This window comes from Patagioenas fasciata, chromosome 8, assembly GCF_037038585.1.
Source record: "Patagioenas fasciata isolate bPatFas1 chromosome 8, bPatFas1.hap1, whole genome shotgun sequence".
Taxonomy (NCBI): domain Eukaryota; kingdom Metazoa; phylum Chordata; class Aves; order Columbiformes; family Columbidae; genus Patagioenas; species Patagioenas fasciata.
In genome coordinates, this window is record NC_092527.1 from 5,165,208 (window position 1) to 5,187,239 (window position 22,032).

The window sequence follows — 22,032 nt, forward strand, 5'->3', positions numbered from 1 at the left end:
GTTTAGATGTGCTATGAAGAGTATATCATCTGTTCCTTTTCAACCATAGCCTTTGTACAGCTTATTTGTGAATGCGTGTGTGAAGTTGGAGATCAAACGAACGTCAGTGAGCCATTACTGGAAGTATGAAATAGGTCTCTTAACTACTCGAGCTCCATGATGTGATCACCTGGTCTTTGTTCTGATGTGGAAGAGCCTGGGCACTGGAACTGCTTCAGCCACAAGGAGACAAACAGTCAAATAAAGGTAAGAATAAGAATGGGTGAACTAGTTCAGCCAGAACGAAAAGTAACTCATCTCCTAATTGGAGCTGACATTTTTAGTGCAGAAAAACGTACGATTAAGGAGAATTGTCCATGAAATACTTTCTCTTGAGTGGTCCTGAAGTTCAGAGCCTGATGGATGAGATGTTCTGTTTTTCATCCCATTTCTTGAATGCTAGAAACAAAGTCCAGGCCCTTTTGTAGTGCTGCTTTGCAGCACCCTCACAAGGGAGGAAAGCCTAGGGGTATAGTGATTCTGTAATAACTTGTGAGGTTTTGAGACATAGGAAACAGCTATTGCTGGCCTGCATTATTTTAGCAAGAAAAAGGGAGGTTCAAGTGCATTGTTTTTAAGGGCAGTGATGGGTGGAATCATGGAAACGTTTCTGTACCACAGAAGAGCCTTTTGAGGACAAAACATAGGGAAGACTTGGGCTCCGTGCTGTGCTCCACAGGCTTCATGGGCTTGAAAAAACAAAACTCTACTTTCTATCAAATATGGAAGAATCTGGACGTTCCCACACCTCTCATGGCACAACTCTACTCAAAAAGTGCTGTTCTGGTGTAGGTATCGCTGATTTGAGCCTAATTTTGTAGCTGCGACAGTTTCATAGCAAGACCAAGGGCAATTCTTGGAGGTGCTGCAGACTTCCCATGTCTGAGCTTTTGTCCATGGGCAGAACAGAGCCAGACCACCTGCTCATCTTTTATGTGGCCTTTTAATTTACTTTTTTCTTCTCCAACATAACTTTCTGCAGAAATTGGAATCTCACAATTGCAAGAAAAAATGGAGCAGTTACAGATAGGGAGAATAAGTGAAAGGGGACTGGCAACAGTGTTTTCCACATCAAAGCCATGAAGCAGGGAAATTGAGCATTTTCTGTTATGCACTGCTAACTATCCAAGTGTATTCTGAGGTTTTATATAAAGAATAAATAGATGAGAAATTACTGAAAGGAAGGAGATGATGTGGATAGTGTTGCTTGAGCAGTCGTAATTCAGTGAAGCTGTGGCAGCCTGAGGCCAGAAGGTGGATCACCAGAACACACTGTTTTTCTCTCATCATGTGTCTGTAGTGAATAAACAGTTCTCTTTTATCTTTGTTATGCGTGGTTTTTCTTATTTACTTGAAAGGTGGGACTTTGTCAAAGGAAGGTGCCTTCGGGAGGACCAAACATGAGATAAATGGAATCCATGAGGAATCAAAGGAGTCATATTTTTGCTGTCATCTCCAGATTCTGCATGGTTTCTGTGGAAAGTTTTAGTTGCTGTTGGAAATCCCCGTAGTCAAAATCATTCCTTAGTCTTTCTGCTCCCTTTGCAAGTAAGAGGTGGTGGTGTTTGCGTTTACTGTTTCTGGTTTCTGCTGGTGCTGATGTTGACCAGCACAGAGGTGCCCACAGTAGGTGTATTAGTTCTTCCAACATCTCCTCCGTGGTACTTTTGTGTTGCATTTTGCTGAACAGCTTTGGATAAAACATTCTGTCCGACTGGAGGCTGTATCTAGTAAGGACACTTATTTGCTACGTGGAATATATTGTTTTGTTTCTAAGCAAAGCAGCAAAAGTGGGGATTATATCCACTATGTGGTAAAAACTCTAATGCCCAGTAAGTGGTGGTGGAGGTGGTTGTTTTTTCTTGAAAACTGTCATTATAATGAGTTACAGCATGGGGTCCTGGTCCTGCAGACGTGGTTGTGTATTCCGTGGGTCACTATACAATTTCATGGTGTATTTGTACTGTTCTTGTCACCCAGGTCACAGGGCAGAAATAGGAAAAATGCAGAGAAAACTCAGAAAAATATATGACAGCTTCCATATGGGGGTGGGGGAGAAGCTATTACAATAGACTGATTGTCACCCTGGTAAAGGGGAGTGAGAGGAGAGATGGAAGTGGTTTAGAAAGTCGTGATGAGAGGGGAGGGAGCAGATAATGGGATGATGGTTTCTTACTGTTCTTTAGAATTAAAGCATCCGGGCAACCTGGTAAAATTATTGGGCAGGTGGCTTAAAATAAACAAAAACCCCACCGTATTTTGACGTGGTATAGTTAAATTTTGTGATTTGGGTCCACAGGGTGTTTTAGAGGCCTAAAATATAAACATAAAATGAGGTCAAACAGTAAGATCTTTGGAGAGAGCACAAGAGTTGAATATTAACCATGGATGTCTGTACTTTGTTCAGTCATTTTGATATTACATCTGATGCTCTTCAACAAAATCAAGTCCTGGTTCTTGAGTTGGTTATTCCACTTGACTTTAGGATATAGTCTCTTTGGGTGTTTTAGCTTTACTAACTAGGTGTTTGCCCCTAGCTCACAGTAGTTTCCAGTGGAGTTCTTCATTGCTCTGCTGTGCTGTTTTATTCAAATGAAATCCATTAAAATAATTATTCTTTCTTAATAAACAGAAAAAAAAAAGTCCATTTTTTTTAGAAAGATAGTTTGATGTCTTGATTTAAATGATTTGGGAAAGTGAATTGCCCACAGCTGGTGATGAAACAGTTTTCATTCTCATTTTAAAGACGATATAAACATAATAATTTGGGGCACTATAGACACCTCTCATCCTGTTGCATTGTTTCCTCAATTTGATTACTTCTTAATCTTCCGTATGAAGAACTGTAAATTAAGACAGACATAATTAGGAGGATGTTTCATAATATTTCTGCTACAGTTTTATGCCTAGCAAAGCCAATAGATGATTTCTCAGTTATTACCAAATCAGAAAAGAACTGAGCTCTGTAGCCCAGTGAATGAACCTCCCTGTGTACAAAAAAGCTGGGCATTTGTTTGTGGTGTGGATGAGGATACTTAAAGGTAAAGGGGCCCAAGATAGTTGGTTAGCATTGAGGAACTGCTTCTTCCAGGCTCGAGATCAGAGCATCCCAACACATAGGAAGTCAAAGAAGGGAGCCAGGACACATATTTGGCTTTTGCCTGATTTTGCCTCTCCAAAAGCAGAAATGTCTTTGCCATCTTTCAGCTTTAATTTGGGGGGCGGGGCGGGGAGGGAACCAATGCAGACCTGGCATAGTTTATATAGAGTGTTAAAGACAAATGATTGCTTTATCTCTCTGCTGTGGCAAGACCTTGTGCACACTGGTCTGAGTATTATAGGAAGGATCAGGAGGGTAATTTTTGCAGATATATATCTGGGCTCATTTTGTGTAGGACAGGCCAGGCTTTCTTTATAACAATGCACAGTAAAGAGCGAGTTAGCCTGTGTGAAAACACATAAGAGATTGCACAGTCCTGTAACGAGGTGAAGCGCATTTGAGCAGTTGTGAAATCCCCCGTAGGAGACGCTGCAGTTTTCGATACGCGTTTTCATTATGTTGTTGATTCCTCCCGCTCCAAACGGTTTGTCATCTTCAGTTACTTGATAGATAATCCTAAGTGTAGTTTAGCTAATTGCCTTACGGCAATTGAAGCTAACAGTGAGGCAGCCAACACAGTGTGGGATTTGGGCTGATCAGCAAGCATTGTCTGAAGCAAGAATATTTGAACGGAGAGGGTTCTTTCTATCAGAACGAATTCTCAAGAGTTGTATACGATGTAAAGACAGTACTTATATTTCAATGTGGTTCAAGGCATTTTTCATGTTGGCAATGAAGCATCTGTTGTGTGAATTAATGATTTTGATGTCTTGAGCTTTCAAGAAACATCAGAAACCAAAATAAAGGATTTGGAGGGCTCTGTGTTTGAAACCATTTTTTTAATAGGATATCTTGCATTAATTTCTAGATCAAGTAAGTATTTCTGGGATATATAATCTCTGGTACATGGTTTCAGTTAATATGTTTGAAAAATGCAGATTTAGCTGGGGTTGTGTATATGTGACTGAGACAGGTTAGCTGAGGATACTGTTTGTTTTCTTCCCTTCCTTGTACTAGGGCGCATTTGGTATGAGTCTTTACACTCATTTTTAGTTTTCTTCTGTGTACAACAGTTCTCACCTGCCTCTTTCAGCCCCACAAACATCTTGTACTCCAGCCAGGGTTTTTTTTGGCTTTTCCTTTAGACTAAGCTCACTCAAATCTCTAACAAAGTTTTTCCAGCACCAGAATTTAGAAACAGGTAGCAGAGGCTTTTTCAGGAAGCTTCTACGTCCCAGTGGTTTTAATGTGAAGCTCAGTGCAGAACATCTTGGTCTTTCCCTTTGAAGACAACAGGCAAACGGTTCTAGAAGAGAGGAGCCAAGTAATGATATTGGCCTTTTTTCACTGGTTAGAGGGGAAGGCTGTGCACTGCAGAATGCTGCTCCGCTGGTCGCCAGACTCTTTGCAGGGCGGTGGTCTGTACGGCCAGAAAAAATAACCCAGGAATTATTTACTTTTTTCCAGGGTTCCTGTTTTCTAAAAGCAAAGATCTTGTGCCCCAGATTCCCTGTGGCTTAAAGGGCCAATATATCATCTCAGAATAAATATTCCAATCTACTTCCCCAAAACAAAATCGAAACCATTAGAGTGGATGCTTTTAATTGTTCTTTTTCACATATCTTCTTTCGAGGTGCTGCTCTTCCAGTCCTCTTCACCCTGTCACATCCTGCCTTCTGTCTCTTGTAGGCGCTTTGCACCGCAGGCAGCTGTGTGAACAGCTCTCAGCTCACCAGGTTGTTCCATTATCACTTTCTGATTTATGGTTAGCCGTGTGGTGAAACAAAAACGGAAGTTACCCTCGGCTTCCAGCTTAAAGCTGGCAGAGTATGAGCTTCAGTTCTTCCTCATGAGCCCTCTGCATGAGCCTTTCCAGGTGACACAACTGCTTTGTGTGCATCAGCCTGGAGGGGCTTGTTGGCTGCGGCTGAAACGTCTGGTGAACATGAGTTACAGTGTCATAGCAGCTTCACATCCAGTGGCTTAATTTCATGCCAGCTTTAGAGAGGATTTTTTGGGTTTGGTTTTGTTGCTGTGGTTATTCAATAGCCTGTTGTTAAGAGTCAGCAGTCAGGTGTGTGCTCGCTGCAAATTAGTAGCAGAAAACAATCCAGGAGTGCTACAGCAATGAGAAAGTTATCTTAATCGAAATGATACAGTAAATAAGCACAGTATTTGATGGGGACGCTGGGTAGCTTTTTCTATCCTCCCAGCTTGTGCTCTTTTTTATGAGAGGAATTTATACATGAGACTTAGAAGAGAAAATAATACTTAACTCTTCATTGTAATCCTTTCTAGAATCATAGTTACTGGGAGGAGAATTAAGATTGTTGCTGTTTCCCTCTCCTTCATCAAGATTGGTATCTTAAATTAGAAATTAGCATGGAAGAGTCCTTGAAACGAAAAGAGTTTAAGCACATTTGAGGTGATACCTTTCAAGAACATACATCCTTCTTTTTATTCACTCAGTCTTTACTGTTTGGTTATGATTTTCAGAAGCTTTTAAATTAAAAATAAAGAATCTTTTTGAGATGGTCTACACATTTACCACACAAACGTTTGTTTGGTAACTTACGTTATGTTTGGTAACTTACATTGGAAACAAAGTTAAGTTTGTTTGTTACTTCTACTGAGTGTAGAAGTAGGTGAATGTTTACGTAATTTGTTCGCAAAAGAATCTTAGAAATGGGAAGTGTAACCTTGTTTGTTTTCTGAGGAGAAGCACAAAAAGTGAGCTCTTTGCCTTGACTGTACCTACAAACACATTGGAGAAATAGGAGGGCTCAGCAACATCTGTGTGTAATCAATGTGTTAACACAGAGACTAGGGGTGCAAAAGCGTAACTAACAGCTGGTTGGCCACGGCTCCAAATCCAACTTTGCATTCAGATTCTTTTTCTGAATATTAGAGTATACCAATGCAGGGGGTTTACTTCAGGCTGACTTCTTTCTCTGCATTATAAGGCCTTGCATTCACACAGCACAGCTCCTGCAGAGAATTAGTTGGTCAGTGGTCTACAGTCCCCTAGCAAAGTGAATTAAGTTTCCTCTGGCCATGAGTTAGGGTGGAACAAAGCGCCCATGAGCGCATCTCCGTGTGTGTATCCATGGCCGCCGGGCACAGCTCGCCTGCCACGTGTGCCTTGCACAGTGGCCATCCCACAGCCCTGCTCCGCTGAGCGGGGTGGCGTTGCTTCCGCTCAGTGCAAACTGCAGCTGTGTCCATGTGCTCGCTGTGTTACTGTAATTCACCATTACCACTGTGGCTTTTTAGCTTGTGTGCTTTGTGCCTGCTGCCTCACAAAGTCTGCAGTAGCTCAGTACTGAGAGCAAGAACAGTGTTCAGGTCTGTTTATTCAGCAGTCTTTGTTGTTTACATGTATATCAGCAAAGGCAGGAGGCTCGGAAAACTAAGAAATAGGATTAGCCCTGACCCCATAATTTGAGTCATGGCAGGGAAGTAAGAAGTTTGTCCTTGAGATCTAAGATCTCTTCCTCTCTCTTGTAAGAGCCTGAGTAAATCTTAAAAGAGATTGGAGAGAGTCCTGATAGATGGAGAAAGAGCAGGGAGGTTGGGAGATTAGTGGGAGCTGAGGCTGTGCCCTGCTTACCAAGTGAGAAGTAGCTGCTAATCCCCGAGGAGCTGGAGCACAGGTTCTTGTTAGGAACAGAGCCCAGTCCAGCCATTTAACTCATCCTCACCAACCCGATTTCATGAAGGGAGAGAATGGAAGAGCTATGAGTCCCATAGGCCTTGGTGTAGCGTCCTTCATATCTTTCTACTCCTGGTCACTGTCATCCTCCTGGAAATCCCAGCTGACATCAGCAGTTACTATTTGGTTGTTGCTATGGCAACAGAAAATTGTTTGAAATTGCCTAAGGTGTAATAACTTTTGGGAAATGTCCTGCAACACAATCCAGTAGTTATCTGCAAGACATTTCAGAGAGTGGGCTTGACCTTATTTTTCAGCTTGCCTGGAAGTGGAGGACATGCAAAGGGGCTTTCCCAAGTCTTGTCTTGTGGTGCATACAAAAAGGTATTTGTAAAGCTCTCCTGGAGGCTCACGCTAAAGCCTTGGGCTGTGTGCTTCGTCTAGTGCAGGTCACCATTTGGGAAACTTGTGCTTTAGAATTTAAGCTGGCGTTTAAGCCTGGAAACCTTCATCAGGTGAGAAATTGCAGGTTTGATTTATGGGGGGCTTTGGGGTCCCCCCTTCCCTTTAACAGTGTATTAGTATTTTCTCTTGTTGGCTTTAACTGCTGGAACTGCTTATTAGCAGTAGCTGCTGTAGCTGTAGCAGAGTAAGTTGTCCAGCTACATTATATTTTCTCAATTGCTCAATTTATTCTCTTTAAACGTTTCAGTTTATTTGTGTAACCTTTGTTATAACTTTTACTTCTTTGGAATCAGTTCCTTCACATACTGGTTCCCTTCCTTACTTCACAGTTCTGAGGCTAGAAATCCAGTTACTGTTGGAGGATGCTAAATCCAGAAGAGACCTGGAGCTCTCAGTAGGACAGTTGATGGCTCTTTGGCAGCTTTTTGCCTGCCGTGCTGCTGCTGCCCCCGCCCTCCCCGTGGGGTCAGTGTCACCTGTGCCCCCGGCACCCGCCTCCAGGCATGGCTGCTGCACCCTGATTGGGGGAGCGGGGGCTGGGGCGGGACCCTCGGTCAATAGACAGGGGTCTCAGCCAATGGGGTGCCTAGGCCCTGAGGCACTCCTGGAGTGAGCTCACAGTTGCCTCAGTGGCGCTGGGGTGGGCAGTGGTTGGAGATCTGCCCTTGGGATGCCGTGTAAGGAGACTTCCCGGGATCCAGAGCCTTCCCCTTCTTCTGGTGAGTGATTATTTCTTCAGGATGTACCCTTGAGTGAGCCCTCGCCCCACAGCAATTGGCTATTTCTTCTGGGAACCCGTGAGCGAGAGGCCTTTGAGTGCATGTGTGCGGGCTGTGGAACATCACTCCTGTGTGGTGTATAATATCTTCAACTGGTATACCCAACCTGCTGTTTATTAAATGTTCTCAGAGTGCTGATTGATTTTTGGATTACCCCCCCCAGCTTGTGTTTGTTGTTTGGTTTCAGTCTGTTGTGTGGTTTCGGTTCTGGATTAAAGTTGGTCTAAGCTTAAATTTTCTTGGAGTCACTTTGGGCTGCCTCCGTGACAGGGGATCACAGATGCTTTTATGTTCTTTCTTTCCTAATACATCCCGGCATATTAATTTGATTTCTGCCTTTCTGAATTTCCACGATGTGCAAATGAAGTCAGCACACAGCAGTGTGCAGCTGTTTGTATTTTGCATTTAACCTGATAGCAGGGCACTTTAGGTGGTAAGAAATTGCAGTGATGTTCCTTCACTCAGCTGAAAGCTGAACTCAAACACCCCATGCCTTGTACTGCAGTTATGTGAGAAGTTGACCTTTAAAGCTTTAAGCTGCAGTGAAGCTCCATTTCTAAATGGGTATTATAGTAGATGGGAAGAGATCACAGAACCCCAGTTGAGACCATTAATTTTCCTTCACCTTCTGCACAGCAGAGGACTTTTTCCACGTTCAAGGGCCTCAGCTTGCTGTTTGAAGTGATGTGATCTGTCTTACTAGCAGTTCCCCTTCTCTGTGTATCTATTGTCGGATCAAGAAAAACAGTGACTTTGATCTGTCAGGTGCATTCCTAAAGAAATTCTGGTTGAGGGACACTTCTGTGGTAAATATTGTGGCATTTTCAGAAAATTTTTTTAAACTCTTCTTTTGGAGCAAGCTGTGTATCCCAAACAGCCCAAATCCTGGAGGTAGCTTTAGTTTCAGCAGATTAGTACTCTGATGAAAAAATACTTGATTAAAAGTTTCTTCTGAACCTTCAATGTGCTTACAACTTAGTGGGTGAGTTTAATGTGGTCAATGAGAAAGTCCATTAGAGGTCAAGTCTTCTGAAGAACTTCAGTGAGAAAAGGAAGGGGAAGGAGGTAGCATCTGGCCAAAAAACAATGTTTGTGTTCACCATGTTCAGACATATGTGCAAGTTTCGGCAGTGCTGGCTTGTCCAAGGACAGTATTTGCTTACAGAGCATTAACAGGTTGCTGCTTTGCCCTCTTGGGCTGTGAACAACTACCTATAAAGAGCCTAGAGATCCTATTCTCTGCTCCTGGATTGTTAGAGAAACTCTACAGGATCCCATCAAAGCCAGCGTGTTGAAGAAGAACCAAACAAAAACCAGGTGGAGTTAAATAAGCTATTAGGAAATGCTGAAAGAAATAAATGCTTATGTCTGGCAAGAAAATCTCAGCGAACAGCTTTCTAGAAATTATTTCCAAAAGGCGAGCTGAGCAGCATAAACTTATTTGGTAGTAGATAGTGATGCAGACATCTAGAGGTAACTGGATACACTTTGTGTGAGAAAGTACAAATTGTGTTTTGCTATACAAAATGGTTTAACCAGTGATCCTTGTGGTTTTGCTTTGCTAACAATAGGACTGGACCAGTGGGAACTCAGCAAAAAGAATAGCGCAACAGAGAACAGTGTTGCCCACAGCTTAAAATCTGTTCAAGAGAAGTAACGTCCAAATAAAAACAATTAAAAAAAAAAAAAAAAAAAAAAACAACTTTATATTGCTTAGTTCCATAAGGGATAATTAGCATCACTGGATAATAAAGTTTTGTAAAGCCCACGTTAGCCAATAGCTACCACTTGACAGATGGTGAGCGCAGGGAATATGGCAGTAGGTGTTTTCCCATTCTGTAAGGGGTACATGTCAATAAAGTCAGGGTGTATAGTAAGCAAGTACATTTATAATTTGCTACTTATTCTTGTAAGATCTTGGGCTTATTTGATCTCAGAGGAGAAGGGCATTGACGAATGAAGATTGTCTGGACAGTTGCAATTTCCTTGTTTAAAGCTCACCCCAGTAAGCAAATGCTTGGACAGCTGGGAATTTTAATCTCAGCTTTCCTACAGGGTGGGCTTTCTAGGCCAGTGTGTGCTGGAGTCTGTGGGTAGATACGGGCAGCAGGACTTGAGGCTTTTTATCTGCCTGGGGACATACGAAGTGTGTAAAAATAAAAGCAAGCTTTCGCCATACTAAGGCTTGTGTTAGGCTCACTTTTTAATTCACACATTTGTATTTTAGAGCCAATCTCACTACTTTCTGAATGTAACTTCTGGTAATCTATTTTTGCAAGAACACGCGCTTCAGATGTTCCTCCAAAACAGAGTATGCCAGCATGCTGGTTAATTAAGCTTGTAAAAGTTAAAGCAGCCAGTATTTCACAGTACAACAAATATTTCTGTGCAAGAATAGGTCTGTTGCTCTGTTTGTCTGTCACTGTCTGAAGTAGTGCACTAGTTGGTTTGTTATGTACAGTTTTACTTTGTGTTTGTTCATTTCATGAATGTGGTTTACAAAAATGAAATAGGTTATTTATATGTCAAGAAAAAACTACTCATAGGGCAGACTTTTGACTAGTTACAAGGCATGGCTACACTGCGTAACTCATTTATCTTTCTCAGAGGCGTAGAATTTCCTCCTTTTTTTGTTTTTTGATGTTTTGCCACTCCTCTACGCTTTTAAACTCTTTGGAGCAGGGTATTTCAGCTCTGTATTTAGAGAGAAAGGGGTAAGGCATTGTTGTGACCCTCATAAGACAATAAAGAAAATAGATAAATCACTGCACAGTAGCTGATATAGGTTACTGTAGTCCAGAACCCTCTGTGATAACAGGAGAGTGTCAGGTGTTTTGATATATTTAAATAAATAACATTTAAACTATATGATAGTTGGAAAAATTTCTTAGCCTAGGTGCCGTGTTGATTTGTTTTTGAATGTCATTTGTGATTATTTTTATTTAGAATAGTGTAATAAGGAATTATGGCATTTTAAAATTCTGCTGTGTTTTATATCTCATAACTTGTGGCATAGATTTTCACAACTGAATCATGCACTCTATACAAGACTTTTTTATCAGCTGCATGTGGTGTTACATCTTAATTTCTTCAGTCACACTAGTGCTTTTGTTTGAAGGCTAAGAACAGTTAATCAATTCTGCTAACTCACATTTTTAAATTAAAAATTTGAAAACTAAACAGGTGCGCTGATGTGGAAGGGCTCTAAATATCTTTGGCGTTTTTGTTACCCTTCTGTGGACCTCTGCTATTCCTGTTACATACCTTTCTTCTCTGGTGTTGTCAGAAAGAACTGGCCTAGATAGGTTGTCAGCTTCTCTAATAGTATAACATTTCCAGTGACACATAGAGAAAACTGCGTTTATTTCTTAGCTATGTTTTTTCAGTTTGAGTTGTCCTCTAGAGACATTAGACAATTCCCGGCTATGGATTGAGTGTCTCCAGGTCACAGAATCATACAACAGCTCAGGTTGGAAGGGACCCTACAAAATCATCTGATCCAAATTTAATCATCATCAGATCACGAGGGAAAAGGAATATTTCTATGGGGCTGTGAATGGGTCAGAACTATGTTCAATATACAAGATGCCACATTTACCTCCAGTTTCTCTTTTGTCATTGTTTTACCTGTAGCCCTGCTGTGTATACTCAACACAGGAACTGTTAAAATTATATGTGCTTAGAGCTTGCTTGTATTTCCAGATTTAGGAGCTTTAGGTGGTGGCATAGAAGGCCAGTGACAAAGTTTTTCTTTGGTTGCTGAGTCAGCCCAGAGGTTCCTCAGAGCAAAATTATATAGGTCTGCTAAATGAGATCTTAAAATGAGAATACAGTAGCAACATTACAGCTTTCAAATCTTTCTGATTGAAAGCCCTAACTCTGTATATCCGGAGGGCAAATTATATTGCTTTCATACTAGCAAGCTTTCAGGACCCATTCAAAAATCTACTTGAAACAGGGCCAGAATGACATCCACTCTACCTCTTGTCAAAAGGAAGGAAGGGAATGTTGAAGTAGTATAAAGTCCCTGTGAGGAACAAAATGAGGGCTGTTAGACCATGTAAGTGGAGGTTCATTGTGCCTCCTTGTACTGTCCAGGATGAAGAGCCAGCCACAGACCGGGCTGAAAGGTGGAGCTTGTCCCTTGAAGCTGCAGTCCCTGTGCAAGTTACAGGCTTCTCCGTTGGGAGTGCTCACCTTGCTCTGAGATGCGCCTGCTCGTGTCAGGAGCACTTGGGGCCCACCTGCGTCACTGCACATGGATGCCACAAAGCCTGCAGTGGTTTCTGAGCAGTGGTTTTTTTTGCTTCTTACCCACTTCATGTGGTGCCACTGGAAAACAGGAGCTTTAGCTGCATCAGGAACCAGTGGGTCAGCACTTTCTGTCTGTTTAGATTCTAGCTGGTATCTGAGAGCATCAGGAAGACTAACAGCATGTGAATGTGACTTAAAACTGGGATCTTAACGTGTCTTTGAACAACAGATGCAGACTCACAAAATTTAAAACCAGCTTTTACTTATTGTGTGTATCTTCTACCAAACCTTTCAATTCCACATTATATTACACACAGAGAGATTTCATCCTCCTCACCACCACGTTAATGTAAGAAGTCTTGTCTCAGAAAGTGGTGTTTTAACCACTGAAGCATTTGTTGAAACGAATTACTGGAACAGGCAGCACTTCTCAATTAACAGAAACACAAATCTTGAACAAGAAGCGTCACCATATTCCATGTCTCTGACACAGCCACTTAGTGTGTCCATGGCTTTATTTCTATGTCAGCGCTGACCAGGACACTCAGTTACAGACTGTGTATTTGCAAGAATAACACTTGTGTAAGTTATGCAATTCACAAATGCATAAATTACGCAATTCCTAGAAATATTAGAAGAATAAGATAACACTTGTGTAATTAACTTTATAAAAATATGACAGCTTAAATCAGACACTACAATTTCTGTAGCACAGCGTTTTTATTACAATGATCTTGGTGGCGATAAATACTAAAAACTAAGGTTGGAAGGATGTCTTGTGCTCATTTTTTTCATAGCATCATTTAGGTTGGAAAAGACCTTTAAAATCATTGAGAACTACTGACTCACAGTCCTTTTTGTGGTGCTTCAGATGTCTGAGCACAAAACTGGCTGATAGCTCCTTTCTAAATGATAGATGGTTGAAAGTCCACAACTGTGTCTGTGGTTACCACAGGGAGCAGCAATACTAGATCGGATTCCTTTGCAGTGCTGCTTGTGCTCCATCTGCTATGTTAATATCGAAGTAAGAGAGAGTCTAACCTTAGTGTACTTACAAGGGAGAACAATTCTTCTTCCAAAGGAGGAAAAGAACTTGAACTATTACTTGAAGAGTGAGTGGGACTCCAAAATCTGTATGGAGTTGATCCTCAAGATACAGATCTTCTTCTTCTCCTGGTTGGGGAAGGAAAGACTTGTGTCTGTCGTGTATATATTCAGCTGGAACCAACACCAGTCATGTTTCTCCAGCTAGGTGAAGATCTCTGTGTGGGTAACAGTTAGGAGGTGAGCAGGAAGAAGAGACAGTAGGGATCATATTTGCCGTCCTCTGAATTGCCCAATTAAAAGCTAAGATTAACTGCAGGAGTTACTTCTGTTGTGTTCTAGAAAGGCTGGTATTTCCAGGCAAGGACGTGATGCTCAAGGTTACGCTATTAAAGCTCTACATATCAGACAACAAGTAGAAGAGAACTGCTCTGTCACTGTAGAAAAACAAACCAAACCAACCAAACTAACTCCAAATATTTGGAAATAGGAGTAGTACGGAGAGTGAGCAATTTTTAAAGTCAAGTCCACCATGTACCACACTGACACATCTCTTTTCTTAAATGGTTGTGCTTTTCTAAACATTCACCCATAACTATTATCTTTCATTATAGATTTGCTTTCTTTATAATTTTCATTTTTTCCGAACATGTTTTGATAGCTCAACCTCTTAATTTAATGGACTCTAGAAGCTCCTTTCCTGAAACAGACCTTTTGGTTACTGTTTATTGCGGTCTTTTTATGCTTCAGTTCACATTAGCTCTTTCTGTTCCATCCCCCATGTTCCCCATTTTTTTTTCTTTCCCAGCTTGCCACATTTTATTCCATGGGAAATAAAGTACATTTTTGTTGTGATTGGGCCCAAGGAGGAGTGCTTAGGCTATCTTAAAATAACTTTTAAGTTGTGTCAAATAGAAAGTTCATGCAAAAATGCTCAGCTTGAGTGCATTTTGTTAACACTTTTTCCTTCTTTCTTAAATGGTTTAAATCCATTAAATGTGCTGGAGGTTTAAAGCTTAAAATATCTTAATATAGGCTAGAGATGTAAGAGCTTAGAGAAAATCCTCTCTAAGTTTATGAGCATAGAAAGAAGTTAATTAAAGCCAACCAAGAAAATACAAATGCTAGAAGAAAAACGCACGTTATGAAAGAATACAAATTCAGAATCTGTCTCTAAGTCTCCTTGAACGATGTTGGGACAGATCCAGGTAAAAGCTTTTACCTCACACTTCAAAGTGAGTATTCTCTGATGACAGAAATTACATGCCGTTCTGACATATCGCAAACCCTCTTTCCCTTAAGAATCCTTTTAATTTTAGTCTTCCTCTGAAGTCTTCAATGCATGTCCAGTACGTGATGCTGCAAATCAGTTTGTTGTGTTGGTTCAGAGTGGATGGGGCATAGAGCTTTAGGTCGGGCAGAACTATTCTGACAGGCCTGTTTTAATGTTACTTTGTATATTTATGTGTATTATGTATATTTGATGTCTTCTACCTGTGTAGACAGTTTTATTTCACTCTTGATGCCTTCAGAAAAAGGGGTACTCTGGATTTCCAGAAAAGATGGATGAAAATATGTAAAGCTGTATGTGATACTTGCCCAGTGAGAGATGCAATTCCCTTGTTATTTTGTTATGTAATGTAAATGCTATTTTTAAAAGAACGAACCTGGAAGTTCTATCAGCAAATGCAAATTTTTAGTTTTAATGTCTCTGTTTAATGACTTCAGTGCAGTTATTAGTGCTAATTAGCCATATCTAGGCTATAAGGAGTCATTTGAGGCCAGTTGACATCCCAGGCTGGAGCATAAGTGATTTGCAGAGCCACAGCCTGGATGTTGAGCCAAGTAGAGCAAGTCCAAGGCTTGTGGAGTTCCTGTGTGCTGGATCACAGGCGCTGAGCAGCCATGACCCCTTGTACACGGCACCGAGAGTCAGTGTGGGAAGAGCCATCATTGTAGTCTTAACTAGAAATGGATCGATGTTGTAATTTAGTTCTATGAACTTGTGTATGCTCATCTAGTAACTGCTAATCTTCACTATGAATCTCTGGAGCAGTCTTTTACAGCTATTTCGGAGAACACGTCATGCTAACTCTTTTTAGCTTTTCTTAGTGTAGGGTACGGTAGCATAATAATCTTGGGATGGAACTGCTTTAGGGACAAGAATGTGACCTTCAGTTTAGAAGCGTCTTCCCAAAGTTTACAATGTATCTCGAAGTACTGTTTCTATTTTTTTTAATCCCTGGTAGGACCAGTGAGGATGTGTAGAAATGTATCAACAAAAAGGTCGTTTGAAAAAGGGAATAGGAAAGGCAATAGATCTTGACCACTATTTAGTAGACCTTTAAACCAGTTGTAGTACGTACCTAGGGACACTGGAGTGTGTGTGAACTTGCCCAGGCGTCGGAGTGCATTGAATTCCCATGCCTCGTGTCGTCCAGGTTTGAAAGGAGGGCATACTACATTTGAAATCTTTACAACCACAGGTTACCAAACTTGAACCTGTTTCTGAGCAGTTAGAACCTATATGAATGCTCTCACACTACTTGCATGCAAAATCAGACCGGTGAATTCAAAATGCTGGTTGCAGGTGGCGTATTTGACTCTGCAGTGGAGCTGGCTGGAAAGTGCTCAAACAGTCAGACTCAAGAAGCTTTTAGAAAATGCCTTTGTCACCTCGCACCTTGTGAATGACTCGAACTGAAGCAAGTAGGTGAGATTAACGTTGCTGCTCTTTTATTTTTGCCTTCTGGTTTTCACACTGAGTCCTTAAGTATTCAGGAGCTGTCACAGACAGTTTAACAGGGTACAGTCCCTTTGCTGGTAATTACATCTTCCAGCTGAGATGCAGCAACACGTTGTCTTCCTGCAACATCAGAGAGGAAGGTATGAGTCACTAAGACCCTCCCAGTGTTGCAGCAGGCTGATTTATATTCCATTTATATTGGATTGTTTTCTATGGGATTGCTATCTGCCTGTTTGTTCTTGTCCCTGTATTTGCACAGTGAGTTACTCTGTCCCAGGAGCAGTTTACTTCCCTTATCCTTAGTGGAGTCCTTGCTTTTTTTCAGGATCACTTCTTTGAATGATTTAAATCATGTCAGGCATTACTGTCGTCTGCTGAGCCACTGCTACCACTGAATTAGATCTAATATGCAAATGAATGCCATAATATACACAAATACAGAGATCCATAGATGCTTCAGAATTTGTCCTCTTGGATGAAGTTCTAGAAACTGTCTGATAAATACGATTTCAGAATCTTGGAGCTGTGCTAGGCAAGAAACAATTAGGAGTTGTTGCATCATCTACAAAGTCCTTTTCTGTATTGCCAGTGTTTACTTGCTTACTGGGATTTTGTATAGAGCAGTGAGGAATAGGGTAAAGTTGATATGTCCAAGATATTAGAAATAAGAATAAAAAGCACCATACCAATGCAGTGTTTTGGTACTTTGAGGTTGATGGGCTTGGAAATCAGACTCTTTTCTATCATTAAAAGTTTTCTAAATTAATTTTTAAACTAAGTAGTGGTTTATCAATGTCCATTACCCATCTTTATTTTTCTGTTAGTAGTGACAAGTTATTGTCTTTGATTAAGATTAGTTGTAATGAATACAAACCTGTGCTTAACTTTGTATTGACTGACCAGTTTTTCTGTCTTAGATGTTATTTTGCAGACCCTTAAAAGCCGAGGTTCTGCACGTGATTTTATAAGCCAAAAAAGCATCTTGCAAGTGAGTTTAAAGTGGACTGAAGCAGCATTAGAAGATGGGGGAGGAGGGAAAATGATATCCAGAGACTATGTGAAAAGACAGGAGACTTCTGGTTTAGGAAGTACCAATTGAGAATGATTTGGTATTTAGACAGAAAAAATGGGCTGTGTGCTTGCGTGTAAAATGCTCGGAATCTCTGTGCATATACCATGTCGGAGAAACATAGCTTAGGATGAAGAGAGCTGAAAATCTTAGCATGATATTTCCATTTCATACAAAATAATGCATCCATTCTCGTTGTCCTTCTCAATTAAGAAGGCACTGAAGTCTTCCATTAAAATGCCAGGATATTTTAATTAAACAGAATCTAGGAGTACGTGATGTGGTTAGTATTTATCTGCTTTTCCAATAAGATGTTGATTTTGAGTATTTGAAACTGTCTTTTAAAATGTGCTTCCTGGGATACTAGAAATTAATGTGCCTTCTGGTCAGTCAGTGGATAGTCTATATATATCAATCATAAATCATTACCAAGGGATGAGATCAGTTCCCATACAAAACATGAATCACTTGGCAGAAGGCACCAGCTATCAATACAATTGCCTGAAAAGCCTTGAGAGGTAGGAGAGACTAAATCCTTAACGTTTCAATAAAATATGACTGTAGTTTTGCATTCGTTATAGGGGAAGATTGCTATTTGAAATGGCTACACTATTGAGCCCATCTTCATGCACTGTAGGAAAAAATACCTTTCAAAGCAGGTACAGAATATACCAGGATTTCCAGCGGTGATGCAGTAGCAGTTTGTACATTTGATGACAGATCTTGAGAGCCTCTACTGAAATCGTTGGGAGGAGCAGGTGTTTAACACTCTTCTGCCCTGAGCCTTTATTTATTCCTGTAAACTGTAAAAGGCACATCTACAGTGTGTGTTGCCCTCACTTCAGATTCCTGTGTTCCAGCCTGTATCCTAAAACCTCCTGTCCTTGCTGTGTCGGCCTGGTAAGCCAGGCCTTGGTTTGGATTGCTGTGCAGTGTAAATATATTTAATGGGCTAATCTGAGGCATTTTTCTTTGTTTTTAGATCATTATAGGCATCTTCTTCACTTTCTCTGATTCCTTGCTGCAACCACAGGATTTTTCAACCTTGCCAGTGCTTTGTTCCTGCTTCTCAAGCTGTCAAACTGACTGCACAGGCAGTCAAAAAACCTGTACGCTCTTGACAAAGTTTTAAGTTATTTGTTAACCTATCACTGAAAATTAGCCTCCCTGTGATTCTGTGGAAGAGAATGGAAAATAACACTGTACTGATCACTGAAGCAAGCTTGAAATACTAATGAGGAAAAGCTGTTAGTGATGTACAGAATAACATGATGCACTGTGGACTTAATATCCCTTTTTTCCCTCCTGACTTGAATGACATTTCCCTGGCTACCAGGCTCTTCTCCCAACAGCTGCCTGATTCTGACTCTAACAGGGTCCTGTGTCACTGCTGCTACCAGTGTGCTTCTCTCAGAATTCTCTGCTTGAGAGAGTGAGTTCATTTAGAGTCATTTTCTCTCTTGAAGATGGCTCTTCTGTTCCAGACCAGACAAACTGCCTGGGTGACTGAGCACTGGCATGCCTTCTCTACCAGGGTGTCCAGAAAGACCTGTGATCTCTCTTCACAAACATTGCTTTATTTTTTATGAAGAGGGCTCTAATTTATAACGCTGTTTTAAACAGGAGACATTGACAGTCAGTATGGAACCTTTAGGTGTGGTTTGATTGTGTAATTTAGCTAGACTTAACCCAGACATGTGTCTTTGCCACTCCTTTTCATGTGCATGTACAGCAGTGCAAGCTTAACGGCCCTCGGTTGCTGCGAATTTCTACACTGGCAGAATTTGTTGGGTTTTGGTGGGACTAGTTTTTGTTCAGTTAGGTCCCTGAGCTGTTCGGCGTGGTCCCTGTGGTTGGCACTGTTGGTACAAGGGAGGCAGAGGAAGCCCTTGGTGTGAGCAGAGAGACTCCCTGCTTCTGCACCTCTTGGTCAATCACAAAACTGCAGGAGAAAGCTGAGACCCCTTGCAGATCCACAGCATGAAGACACTTGCCATGTACAGTTACGGTGATGGAAATTCTCTGCGTGAGGAAGAAGGCAACAGTTCGAGAAAAGGATTGCCTTGCAGTTTAAAGATGCACAGAATAAATTTGAAAAGAATATTTTACTATAGTACTTCAAAAGGTATTTAAGAGCAAGGAAAGGATTTAAAATCTCATTTAAAATCAAATGGGATTAGACAATATTATTTGTTGAAGCTGGTGGTATGAAGCATATATAACCAGTATGGATTATTTCATATATGCGTTGAATTTCTTAGGCTGTAATGACACACCACGGGTATAAACTGGTGGACATGTCACAGAATGCTGAGGAAATTCAGAAAACCACCTTTTACCCAAATTCTGCTGTGAGCAGCTGTTGTTTTATTCCCCTACAGTAGTTGTGCAGGCACATGTAGAAATGAAATTACTAGTTTGTATGAGGAATACATTATTAAGTACGTAAATTCACATACTTACCTGAATCTGATGTGCTATAGGTAGGCAACTCATACAATTTGTAAATCATTGGATAGAAACCAGTAGAATAACAGGCAGAAAATAGTGAACACAGCAGGCTTAGTGCGGAGGCTGAGCACTTGCATTTAATGCTGCTTTATTCCCAATAACAGCCCCTGTGCCTATTCCCTCTAGAATGTGACTGCTGCCTGCATCCCATGTAGGACCCTGCAACAACTATCACTGAGAAACAAGGAATCTAAAACTGCAAAGAAAATACTGCAGTGGTCTGAGTACTCCAAAAGTAGGTCCAGAAGCTAAGGCTATAGATTTTCTTCTAGTTCATTTTTTCAAAGTTCAGTAATAAATTTTACTTAAACAATGGAGTGTAGGAAGATATATGACCTGAAAACTGAACGCTGGGAACTTGAACAAAACACATTAACTTTTTCTGTCTGTTGAGATGTAACTTACCCTGAACTGAGCCTTGATCTTACTCCAGCTTCTGTGGAGCTGAATCCTCTCGAGGCCTCAGAAACAGCAAGTCTGTGTGGGCAGCAGCTGCTGTGACAAACATCTTTCTTCTGAGAGGTCATTGTGTCCCATGTGAACTGTTCTGTGGGGAGGAATGATGTCAGACGTTCCTGGGCTCATGATGGTTCTGCCTTGTGGGCTGCTACATAATACATCTTTCTTCAGTTTTCTGTCACTGTCACTATCCTTTGTATTAGAGATGCCAAAGAACTGAAGTGCAAATTAAGGTTGTTCCACATACATCCTGGGTGCTGTGCTCCAGAAGAACCTTTTTCTTTTCCCGGGTGAATTTCCCTTGAAGTTTCTCTCCCTGGTTTCCGTGATGATTTAGATCTGTGCACTGGCAGGGCCTCCAGCAAAACAGTGTGATCAGAGCAGGGTTGTGTGTGTGGCAACTGTTCCCTTGGATGAGCCCAGCACTGGAGAGGGGCTTTGTGCTGGCTGCAGGTGGGCGGGTGATGCTTAATCCTTTGTAAAGCCTGTTTGTGCTAATGGAACCATTCACTGGGTTTTGAACAGATCTGAACTGGCAGGGTGAGTTCATACCCAGTCGACAGGATCAGCTTCTTCCAGATCAGTGTGTCTGCACAGCTGTGGTGCTTTTGATGAAGTACAAAGGAGCCCTGAAGCTGGGTTTATGGTGTTATTGAGCCATAACCTAAGTTCAAAGGCAGGATCAGAAAAATATATGATTTAACTTCCTTTGGCCAGTTTCTCTGGCTTGAGCCTGGAGCTGTTGAAAGGAGTGTGTCCAGGGAGCAGAGGGGAGAGCTCCTGAGGCTGCCTACGGAGAGTTTGTCACAGGGCTGAGCATGGGGCAAAGTCCCAAAGGGTTCAGTAAGGAGCCCAGAATGGCAGACTGGGAGGATGGGAGCAAGCTGAGATGCACACTGCTGCCTTTCCGCCCAAGGTGTTCATTCTGGTGTAGAACTCGGTTTATATTTTCTGTTTAATGCAGATGAATATTTCAGCCTCTGTCAAGCTGCTTGTTTAAATAAATTATATAGGCTTCCTCATTAATTCCTCTATGGAATTCAAGATACTCTGACATTGTCATAATTTCTTATTTTAAAAGTCTGCTTTTGTTTGATACAGAAAGTAAGTGATTCTCTCAGTCACAAGGTCACTGAAAGTCCTGAATAAGACGCATGTGGGACATTAATGTTTCTCAAAGAGGTAGCTTAAAAAGAGTACAGTCAGAGGATTTAAAAAAGCACAGGGAAAGAAGAAAATGAATTGCAAAGTACACTCTGTGTTAAATAATTTTGTATTCATGTAATAAATACAGAGAAAAAGTGCACTAATGTCATAATGGGACTGTATGTATCTTGGTATTGCTGGGAGGCTGAGGGTGATCTTTAGCTGCCATTTCACTGACAGGCTGCCATAAGCCAGGTGAAATGGGTTTTTGGTTTAGTTTTTATTTTTATCCTAGGCTGTCCAGAGGCTCAGAGTTTATTCTGGTGCAGCAGCCTCTCTGTGCAGGGACTCAAAGCAATTCCTTGTCAGCGGTTGGTGTTAGGGATAGAGCAGCTGAAGGAAATCTCCATGGGAAAGAATGGCAGAAATGAAAACATCCGGAGCATTCTGTGTGAATGTGGGAGTGTGCTTGGGATGTGTTCAAACAGCACCTTATTTTGGATTTAAAAGTAGTAGCTTTAAAAAAAAGGGGGGTGTGTGTGGGAATTACTATATTTTTCTTTAGTTAGATTTTATATTTTTAATAATTTTCAGCTAACTGAGGAAGGGCAGGACAACTATGAAACTAATGTAGTGTAGATCTAAGGAACGTGGCATTCTAACTAAAACTGAAACTGTATTATTGGAGAGTACAATTAAAAAGATGAAAACACAGATAATGTCTGATCTAAGACTGAGCAGACATTATTGCAGTTGGTAATTGCTTGT

The 22,032-nt window shown here is 41.2% G+C and overlaps 1 long non-coding RNA gene across 1 annotated transcript; it reads right to left on the reverse strand.

Annotated features, from left to right (window-relative positions):
* Positions 1–238: 238 nt before the first annotated feature.
* On the reverse strand, positions 239–20,607 carry LOC139828531 (uncharacterized). Its single transcript, XR_011740217.1, has 3 exons — positions 20,065–20,607; positions 13,345–16,199; positions 239–2,882 (listed from the first exon to the last, which is right to left on the reverse strand). It is a non-coding gene; the product is annotated as an uncharacterized lncRNA (long non-coding RNA).
* Positions 20,608–22,032: the final 1,425 nt, after the last annotated feature.